Genomic DNA, 10629 nt, shown 5'->3' with positions numbered 1-10629 from the left:
ACCAACACTGGACCCGAGGATCGTCGTAAGGCCTGAGCCTGGCACAGCTCGAGCCCGCCGATCCGTTCGCCACTCCACCCGGAGGCCAGGGTGACTCCAAGTAAGTCGTCTGACTACTTAGCGCCTTTCTGTGTGTGTCCACATTTTATTACTCTGGAATGTTTCCTGTCGAATTTTCATAACCAAGAACTGAAGGCATCATCCTCCAATTTCTCTTGTAACCAGGTCGGCGACAACAAGACAGGCACTTATTCGGATCTGCACGAGGATCTCTGGCGACTAAGGCAGGCCGTAGCGGCGCCTCTTGCGCAGTAGCAATCTGTACCCGACTTCATAACGACAGAATTTGAAGCGAGCAATGCCTGGCCATGCAAATGATTCGCTGGCTTACATCCCTCTATACGTACACAACAGACATGACCGTGCCCGCGACACGATCCCGTTAAGTAGCGCAGATACAGGCCAGGTAGGGCTAACCCAGGTCAGCTCTCAGGTGACTCAACTCTTCCTCATGGACGAATATGCACCTGCAAATCTTCCAACTATAGCCGTGACCGCATAATCTGAAATAGCGTCACAGCAAACTTAATGAAGGTGTGAACGCGGGCTATTTGGTAGTGAATTCTGGAAATGTCAGTCAAGCGCCAAGCTCAGCTCGAGCAACGAATAAGGACAGGAAAGGGGTGCCCTATCAACTGAGCTTTGTTTAGCTCTGAGAGCGAATATAGAGCAACGAAAAGCACCCCCTGACACTAGTTTGGAAATGACAGCTTAAACTCACCACGCTTGACACTAGGCCCATCGGCGGCTTCAAGATGCACCAGCTGCCCTTAGGTGGACCTTAAGTCCAGCAAGAGAGGTTATCGCGATAATTAGTTGGAAATGGGCTGCGGCTGTCGTCGCTTTTGTCCCGTGCTTGTAAAGTAGTGTGGTCGTTTTAGAGCGCTTTGAAGCACTCCGGAAACCTACTCCGTGTTCCGGTGGTCGAAATCGAGCGCTCGACGTATGTTCGGTTGGTCGTCTCGGAGCGTCGTGCTCCACTCCGAGCGCCTCCGACTACTCTGACTTCGAAGTGGGAGCACCGCCGAAACCTGGAGGCGATCGGGTCATGTGACCCCGGCTGCCGCCGATACTCGCCCACACCCGCCTGCCTAGTCGGCGGCGTTCGCTGAGGCCTTGCCAGCGGTTTGTTGTGGTCGTATTTTTTTGCTTCTCGTGCTATTACTGCAGGCATCATGTCGAAAAGGACACGTCCGTTCTGCAAGCCGCCATTTGTTGAAACACCTTGGCCGGCCTGCTGTTTGCAGTAGCCGTGCTGGCTGCGCCCCGGCGCCACGGTCGCTTGCTGCTCCAAGATCGGGTGCGCGTTCGGTTGGGAGCGGTGACTCCTGCTCCGATTGGGGGAAGCGTCCTCATCGGCGTACTCCGAGCCAGAGTATCAGAGCGACCACCCGAGAGTGAAATAAAGAACCGAGAGTTAACAGTGCGCCTCCTGAAGCGAAATTTTAGTGATCTCACTAATGCCTTATGTAACGCGAAAACGCCCTGCAGAAAAGCAAACTTTTTCTGATGATGATGATGATGAATGATCGTGGACGAAGTGAAAGAAAAAAATGGTTCCCGTCGCCCTAATCAAACCGGGGTCCCTCCCGTTGTGAAGCCGGCGTCTATCCGATTGTTCCGTAGCGACATGGCCAGAGCGGTTTGGAAGACCCAGACGACCCTCAAAGAACCCGCCACGAGAAACCATTTTTTCCGGTCCTTATTCTTTCTTCGAGTTATGCTTACCGCATGGCCTAAATTCCCACGATGTCACAATACTAAATACATATGATCACTGAATTGTGACCACACTCGATGTCACTTATGGATACGTCGTCTCCTTCTCTTCGAGTTCCATCAGCCGCCATGTTAGTACATTGCAATGCACTGAGGCAGCTGGGAGTGCGGATTCTGTTAATCGTGTGCCAGAGGGGTGGCTGGAACGAGCAGTGAAGGTTCCACTCAACTCATTCTCACCGCCTAATACACGTACAATGTTATTGAAAGTGGAGCTGTTTAGGGACTCGCAATGTCCGTTGACGATACCCGTCACGCCACGCGAAAGTACCCCGCTGGACCGACAGATGGCGCAAGCGCGTCGACGGCCGTCCAGTGCGCGATCTCGGCTTGTGCGCCACGGCACGCTGTACACTCACCCCCCCCCCCCCCCCCCCGCTATATATCCACCGATAAACTAGGGTGACCTTGGAGTACGTAATCACTGTGAAAATTTTCTAGGCTATGCTCAAAGTGCATTGGCCGGGAAAAATTTAATGCACACGATTACTTTTTGAGCAAGGCTAAATATTTCATGCCGAAAGCTAGAAGAAACGCCTTTAACTGTTGTTAAATCGTGTGATCTCAGTTAAAGGAAAAGCTTATTAGTTGAATGATTTGTAATCCACAAGCCATCGTTTTGGCCTAGAATAGAAAATTTTGTCTATAAAGCTGTAAATACAGCGGTAAGCGGCGTTGTGAGCGACACCCGTCTCTGCGGGAGGTGGCCTCAAGCGTGCCGAAGTCAGCTCCGCTGTTTTCGCAGATTTCTCAAGCGTGGCTTTACTGGCTTCGGTGCTGGCTGTCTCAGACACGAAAGTGTATGCCAATTTCCTTTTATGTCTCTTTTAGATGTGTCTGCCGTACCGCGGCTGCCCATAATAGTTGTCTGCGGCGTGTACTGTGTTTTCTTTTCCTTTGTTTTGTTTCAAGTTCGAGCTGCTTTTCGCCAAGAATGTACGGACTAACACAGGTCAGAGCCAATATATAGTTGTCTGGCTGTCATTGTGACCACGACAGCCGCCTTCTTACCCACTACGGGAGCGAATTTAGAGTCAACTTTCATCTTCTTCAGTCTAACCTTGCTATAGCGAACAGTGACATAGCAAATGATCAGATATAGCGAACTAAATACGAAGTTTGTTTGATCTCGCTTCGTTTCAATGGCACCTATTCCTTTTATAACAAAATCGAGACCTCGGGAACAGCGCGATATCGGCTATAACAAAGAAATATTTGGTTCCAGCGAGGATCAAAACTCGACAGCTAGAATAAAACAGCAAAATAAAAAAGTGAGACAAAACAACCATTTCTTAGTAGCTTAAGGCCCTTTATTGCGCGGACACTGTGAAAAACTTCATTCCGCTCAGATTGTGAAAAGCCACCAGGCGAAGGCCACATCCTCCTTCAAGTAAATAAGAAGGCCGTCCTGTTTTGCCGAACGAACTTCGTTCTGTTGTAATTTCACGTTCTCACGTTCGCGCCTGTTTATTTTGAAATGCCACAAGGAGACAGATAAGGACTACCTCGTTTACAGCGGGTTCGAAGCCTAGAACAGTGCGTTTTTTAATGTAGGATTGTTGCGCGAGCCAGATGTTCGATTTATTAGCGCCGCTTTTTACATCTACGGTTATAATGAATATCGGATATAACGAACTAATTTACTGTACCGGTACTACTTCATTATTACGAGGTTCGACTGTATACATCGACGTCTGCTCCAGTGATTGGAGGTTCTTTTGCTTCCCTCTTGCGCTTTTCGTTACCCACTTTCTCAAACATGGATTAATCAAGACCTTCACCATCACCTACCGACGACTCAAGAAGTTTTCCCCGCGTGTCTGCAACAAGTCGAACACCACGGCTCCGATTTCGTGCCCCGTCTGAAAAAAAGACATGCCAATTAAAACCCAAGCCCGCATTTACCCACGCCTATGATTTTGAGGAGGAGGGCGGCGAAGGAGGTTGCTTCGAAACCTCGGAATGCTGCTCAGTGCATTTCCAGCTGCAGGGGGAGGAATGTTCGGGCGGCCGCACTGTTAAGGCACGCACCGTCCATAGCGTGGGTGGTGAGTCGCTTGGAGGTGTAAGTTGCATCAGTTCGGACGACGAAGGGCCAGAGGCCAAAACTCAGCTTTTTAATTCGATGCGAAAACAGAAAAATGACGTTAGAGCACACTGGTGTGCGACACGAGATCTCGAACGCTCTCCAGCTCAGTCCCAAAGCGCCCTGGTTGGTTCCCCCTCGTCGGGTAACGAGCACATATAGCAGCAAATCGTAACCGTCAGTTTGTGGAAGATACACACGTTATAAACTGGAGCCGAGATCAAATACACAGAACAACTCCCTCTTAAAGAGTGTAGCGGGTGTTAGCACAAGAACAGTGACGTCACGAGCGGCCTTCTGTTATGGTTTTGTCTAAACCAAAACTGACACGAATAAACCAGGCAATAAATAATTAGTTGCTTTGCAATCGACCATGGCGAGCGAATTCAGAGCGGTATGCGCCTGCCTACCCGGGTAGGCATGCCGAGACATGAATGGCCGCGGCTGGCAAAGCTCCCGGGCGAGGCGACTTGCCGACTTCGCGCGTGCCGACATACCGGCACACCGGTCCCTGACGTTTGCTCTCTCTGCCGCAATACACAGCGCCTCCGCGGGTGAGCTCGCCGCTCAGTCGCTTCGCAAGTGCTTGCTGAAGCACTGGATGTTGTCAACCCGAGACCCCACAAAATATTTGTAACAGACTGTCACACTTCCAAATTACTTTATTATTTGTACAGATATCTCGTATTCACTTCCAAAGATAAATTGGTGCCTCCAGGTTGAGCCATCACCGACAGTTCCTTTCGGCGTCCTCGTCTTGTTTGTAAACTTTTTGGTCACGTCCTTGTTGCGTGCAGACAACATTAACACGCGAACAACCCATGCACAACCAGACTGGGCGCGAACGCCAGTACAAATTGTGAGCCAACGTTTATTGTGTAGTTTGACGCTCAAAGAAAATTCGCGTAACTGCTGCAGTATACATTTTGCGCAGTGTCTGTTTTCTGTGTGTGTATTTGGGGGGCGGGGAGGGGGGGGGAGGGAGGGAGGAGGTTCAACGTTTTCGAGTGAGTTGTATGGAAGTCCTGCTGAAATGTACAATTTATATCCCTGCTCTTAATTTCCGCCGGCCTCTGCATATTCAAGGAGCCGCTCCACTGGTACCCCCTGGTTCTCTCCGACGAATTTAACTGTATATATTACTTGTGCGCTCCTTTTGTCATTTTAATTCGAAAGCATTGAGGCCTTCGCGTTACAAAACGTAGTACAACTTCCTGCTGGGCTAGTTGGTGCGTAGTTACCATGATTTGAAACGCAACAAAAAATACGAACAGCGAACAGAGAGTAGACAGGGTAGCGCCATCGAAGTTGGAAAACGTTTTCGACCTGTACACGCGCTTCGACGTACAATCAGTCTGACGTTCGAGGACACGTTGATCGGCTCAACGTTATAGAACCCCACGTTCCGGCTTTGCCACAACCACTCGAATAAATTGACCAGTGAAGATGACAGCTGCCGTTGGAGCCTCACGGCCTATTTACCGAATCCCCTTGACCGCAACTCCTTCATTGTCACTCGGAAAATTCTGTACAGTTCAATTGGACATTACTGTTTTCGCATCCACAACGCATAAGAACTGCTTAGGTGTACTGACACGAAGTACGCATAAGAACTGCTTAGGAGTACTGACACGAAATTTTTGTGTTACGTTTTTATTGCTGCTATGGCCGCCTACCAGCCCACTAATTATAGAATGGCACATTAGACGGTCGATCGCAGCGTAAGCAATCATTTATGGCGTCGTTTATTCGTGTCAGTTTCGGTTTCGACAAAAAGAACGCCGAGCAGCCATTATGAGGGGAGGGCGCCCCTGACGTCACCATGACGTCGTTCTAAAAACCATGACGTAATACACACGGCGTAGCAGCGCGCGCCAACCGCAGCCAGCGTGTCGGATACGTCACGGGAGCCCTGACGTCGGCAGTTTGGGGCAAGGAGATGATTATGTCATGCTGGCCCGCTTTCGGCTTTGTCGTGCGGGCAAACTTGAATTTAAGATATGTTATACTGAATGGTAACTGCTGAAACTTGCTGGGAGATACCTCCGGATAGATAGGAAGCATTGCACATAGTTATCTCAGCTTTTAAATTTCGCGTCACTACTCCTTTAAAATATTTTTTGCTTTCAAAGCTCCCGCGACAATCAGCTCCGAGATTTTGTCAATTACTCGCAGTTTACGCGAGCTAGTATTCACACCTGTGCGCGCGCGTGTGCGTGCGCTCCTGCCGGCACCATATCCCCCCATTCTTTGATTGCACGTGGGGGCTTGTGTACAGAGCCGTTACGATTGTCGCAGTGCGTTTGCTTGCGCGGTCTCTGGCGTCGGCATCGTGAAGATTATGGTTAACTTCTATCGTTTATTCTTTGCAGCCCTCTGGCGGCCCTTCTTACTGAGCGCCAGCACATATACCACGCTCGAGGAACCCGGCCCGGCAGCGGGATCGATCGACACTCTGCCCGTTCCCTGCCGTTATTCGCTCGTCCTGAAGAGCGGACGGAGACCCAAGAAATGCTGCAGGAATCATCCCCACTGGCGGCTGAAAAGCATCGATAAACTGCGTTGCGCCTCTGTATTTGCTCACATTAACAACGAGGTCTACGTTTATCGCAAGACGGGAGTGGTTTACCCTTCACTTTGCACAAATTTCGCATTTCGCATGCAGATGAAGCACTTAGGCCTCATTGTGTCCCACAAATGTATGCATCCTGCGTTCCACTCTCCCGCTATACATGGAGGGAATTCTTCAAGAACAGAATTCCGACAAACTGTTCGCCACAGTTTAACCCGCGTCTGGCTATCCCCGAACTCTCTCCTCCATTTTCTAAACACACCTGCGGCATATAATGCATTGCGGGTGCCATCTCCCTATCTCTAAAGATTATAGAATTGAGAGTCGATGGTACAGAAGATTTTGTAGAGCACCTCGCACGGAGCGGGACGTTGAGCCTGAAAGCTTCGACACAGCTTTAGGGTTGAGCGGCTGACAATCCTCCCTCATTTCATGACTAGTTGCGCGTGAGAGAACAACCACCACAGGGGCCGAATTGTCCGAAAAGCCGAGAAAAGCGAGAACGCGCGAAACGACTCACGGTGTTGCGCGTCGTTTGGCGCGCCCTCGTTCGGTTAGAAAACACGGGGTCGCGCTGCGTGGTTTCCATGGTTCCTCCGCCAACCGCACGACTTCCGAACCGAGAAATACATGCATTTGCACGTAAGTACCGCGTTGCTTGGAAGTGACAGCTGTCGTTTTAGTAAATTCGGCCACAGGTGTCTGGACGCGAGTAAGTTCTAGCTACGAGTAATAGTAGAACCTTTTATTTTAAAAGTTTGGGGCGCTTAGGCCTGTTCACATGATTGGACGCCAAAGGTGTTAAAATAGACACGAAAATTTACTACGAAATTTGTGAGAGATGTGTTGCAGTCCCAATTTCACAATAACTCATTACGAGGGTATCTAGCGGGGCGCAGTCCCGCACAAGAAACACGATTCTTGAAGATTTGGACATAGCGTTCCTCTTAATTATTGTAACACAACTCGGATGAACTACCGTCTTATCCTTGAAGACAAGCGTGGCGTTGTCCGTTCCACGGCGGCTTTGTGACGCCGCTGGAAGAGCTTAGTAGCAACAACTTCATGTTATTTGTATTAAAACTGTTGCTAATAGCTATTCATAATACCTGCTGAGATAAATACTTCAACGGTAGGTCATGAAGCCAGTGGTGTTACCAGTCCAGCGCTACGTAATTTGTTTCGAATAGTTCCGACTAAGCACGGTTGCAGCCGTTTGCTGGAAGTATACTCCTTGGGTACAAGCCCTTTGACGGCAGACGAGAATTTTTAATTGTTGAGAACTCCACGGTAAACTAGTCATGGCAAGCAATTGAAACTCCGACGAATGATAGTCGTCTTAGCACCCAAACGCTCAGTAATTTTCGCCGCGGTCTTAAACCGAAGTAAAGTTGGCTTTGCCGCACAGCGAATTTTGCTGACGTGCAACGCACGAAGAAATCTCGACGAGTGCGAAATTCACAACTCCGCTTTAAGAGGAGCACCACTGGCCACGACTGGGAAGTGGTATACGCAGAGAAGGCAAAACAAAGCGCAAGGGTTAATGTCTTGTTCTGTGAAGGCACAAGGGGTGAGTCAATTTTTTTAAGTCTCCAGTGCGGCTGGCAGGAGATCTTTATAGTTTGTGTGTTGCGGTTCGCTGCAGAGATACACGGATAAAGCTCCGCTCAAACCACCCGGGCAAGACACATCGGAAGTGCAATTTGTGATAGAAGGTGCCCGTCAATTTCTTGTTGGTCGGGATACAACTGGAGAGGGGATGGTGAGAAAGGGCTATTCTGGCGCAAGCACAAGCAGACACGCCCCTACCAGGTGAGCCGGGCACAGCGGAGTCTTGGTATAAGAATAAGAGTATCATAGGGGCAGTAGGCGATAGGGAAGGCCTAAAGGGGATCAACGCAGCCAGCATGATTTTTTTTTCCTGGTGAACGGTGAACGCGCATGACTGAAGAGAGCAAAAGTCGCCGCAGTGGCGCCACCCGGGGCACCAGTGATGGTTGGGAGATAGCACTCTCTTGTGTGACCTCACGAGCCTCCTGGTTGTCTGACGTCGAGGGTTAGTGGCCAAGTACCCATTTGAAGAGGATCTTTGTCGTGTTCCGTTCGAGGAGTTCATAAGGCATTTCATGGACAAGAGGGTGGGTTATATGAGAACGCACGGCTGCGAATTTTCCGGAGGAATCCGCAAAAGAGCGAATGAATGCAGTTGTAGGTGCATCGGAATCGCAAATGACGAATGCCACTGCATAGTTGATGGCGTGTAGCTCCGCGTGCGGGCTTGAGAGTTCTCTGCGAAGCTCCGTATGGTGCCCGTCACAGAGCAAGGCCTAAACGCATGTCCAAGCAAGGCCCGCGCCGTTACGGTCTCTAAAGAACTGAAACCATTAACGCAGTGCACGCGTTATGGAACGCTACCCAGTCACGTGGTTTTAGGAGCCGGCTCCCGGCGCTGGCTCTTTTTGCTCAGTCATTTGATGATCTCACAAAAACAATTAGCAGTGGCTTTGCTCGGCTATGCCAGGATATACGTAGCGTGAGCTAAGGTTCAGCAATCTAATCCAATCCAATCCAATCCAATCCAGTCCAGTCCAGTCCAGTCCAGTCCAACCTAATCCAGTTCAGTTCAATGCAGTCCAGTCCAGTCACTGCTCTTCGCGCATGCGCAGCACGGCTCTCAGGGAGCCACGCGAAAGGGCTATCAAGCGGCTCCGGCGCAGCGCCAGACTTCGCTACTGCGCAACGGAGGCGCACAGCTCGGCACGCGCCGGCGCCAGTGCCTCTGCAGCGGCTATGACGTCACTCATCTGGAATGCGCAGACCGGTGAATGTGCAGACCCAATTCTCTACACACCTGTACTCCAATTGTATTGGCAATCCAATCTAATCCAATCCTACTCAAATCCAATCCAATCCAGTCCAATCCAATCCAATGCTCCACGCGCTTGCGCAGCGCGGCCCTTCAGGGTCCACGCGAAACTGCTCGACCTCGGCCAGTGTAGCTTACGCTACAAAAAAAAAAAACATCACACAACGTGTGCCATTGGTATACGTGAGGTCACGCCATAGCCTGACGTCTTATATGTGCGAAACAAACGCACAATTGGTCAAGCTGAGACATGTAATTGTATTATTGTTGCAATGGCAGAAAAGAAAATAATTGGTATTCGCCAAATTGATCGGAATGAATTTAAAAAAAAAACAAGGACAAAAACCCCGTGACATGATGCGCTAGCGATGCGGGTGTGCATAATGGTATAGGAACTCGGTGTACTGTGCTTTATTGGAACACGCCAGTGGAAGCAGCCGGATCTTTGGTTCTTGAACATTTGGAGAACTCTTATCCCAATCACCTTCAAATTTTTGCGCATGGCTCAGTCGATCCGCACAGAGGGGTTAGTACAGCGGCGTATTTCATTCCTGATGCCCAGGTTTCCTGGGCAGCACGCCTGGATCATGTGGTGTCCTCCACCGCATTTGAGAGCATTGCCATCGCGGCAGCTTTGAGAAAACTTAAGTCATATAAGACACAGGAAGTTGTAATTGTGACTGACTCAAAAGCACCAGTGCAACTTTTGCAGCGTGGGATCCTCACGAAAAACGACTGTCAGCGTTCCTTACGGCTTGTGCAAGAACTCACCAGCAAGGGTTTTAATGTGCGGTTTCAATGGATTCCACCCCATGTTGGCGCCAAGGGCAATGAGACCGCTTATCAGATGGCACGGAGTGCGCTGCAATTTGTACCGACTGTTAAAGTTTCCCCCAATCACTGAAACGACTTCAGGCGAACAGTGGCCGAACATTTCAAGTCGTCGGGAAATCCCTATCACCAGCCTTGCGTCACAAAGGGACTTACAAGATCGAAGGCAACATTGCTGTACCGCATCCGAACGGGCTCACCGAAGACCACAGCATGGCTATTCAAGGTGGGCCTCGTGCGATCGCCTCTGTGTTCGTCATGCGCAGTGATAGGGGATGTACACCACTACGTAATGTGTTGCCCAGAGCATGATGTCGAGCGGACTGCAATGCTCTCAGCGATTCGAAAGCTGGCAGCCCCACACAGCACTCTGGACCACATCGTCTTTCCAAGGGGACATTGGATGCTGCGCAGAGACGCGTCGCGCCTTCTCCT

The sequence above is a fragment of the Haemaphysalis longicornis genome, unplaced genomic scaffold (assembly GCF_048455015.1).
Source record: "Haemaphysalis longicornis isolate Haplotype H1 unplaced genomic scaffold, Haemaphysalis longicornis Haplotype H1 scaffold_3, whole genome shotgun sequence".
NCBI lineage: Eukaryota > Metazoa > Arthropoda > Arachnida > Ixodida > Ixodidae > Haemaphysalis > Haemaphysalis longicornis.
This window is presented reverse-complemented; position numbering follows the sequence as displayed.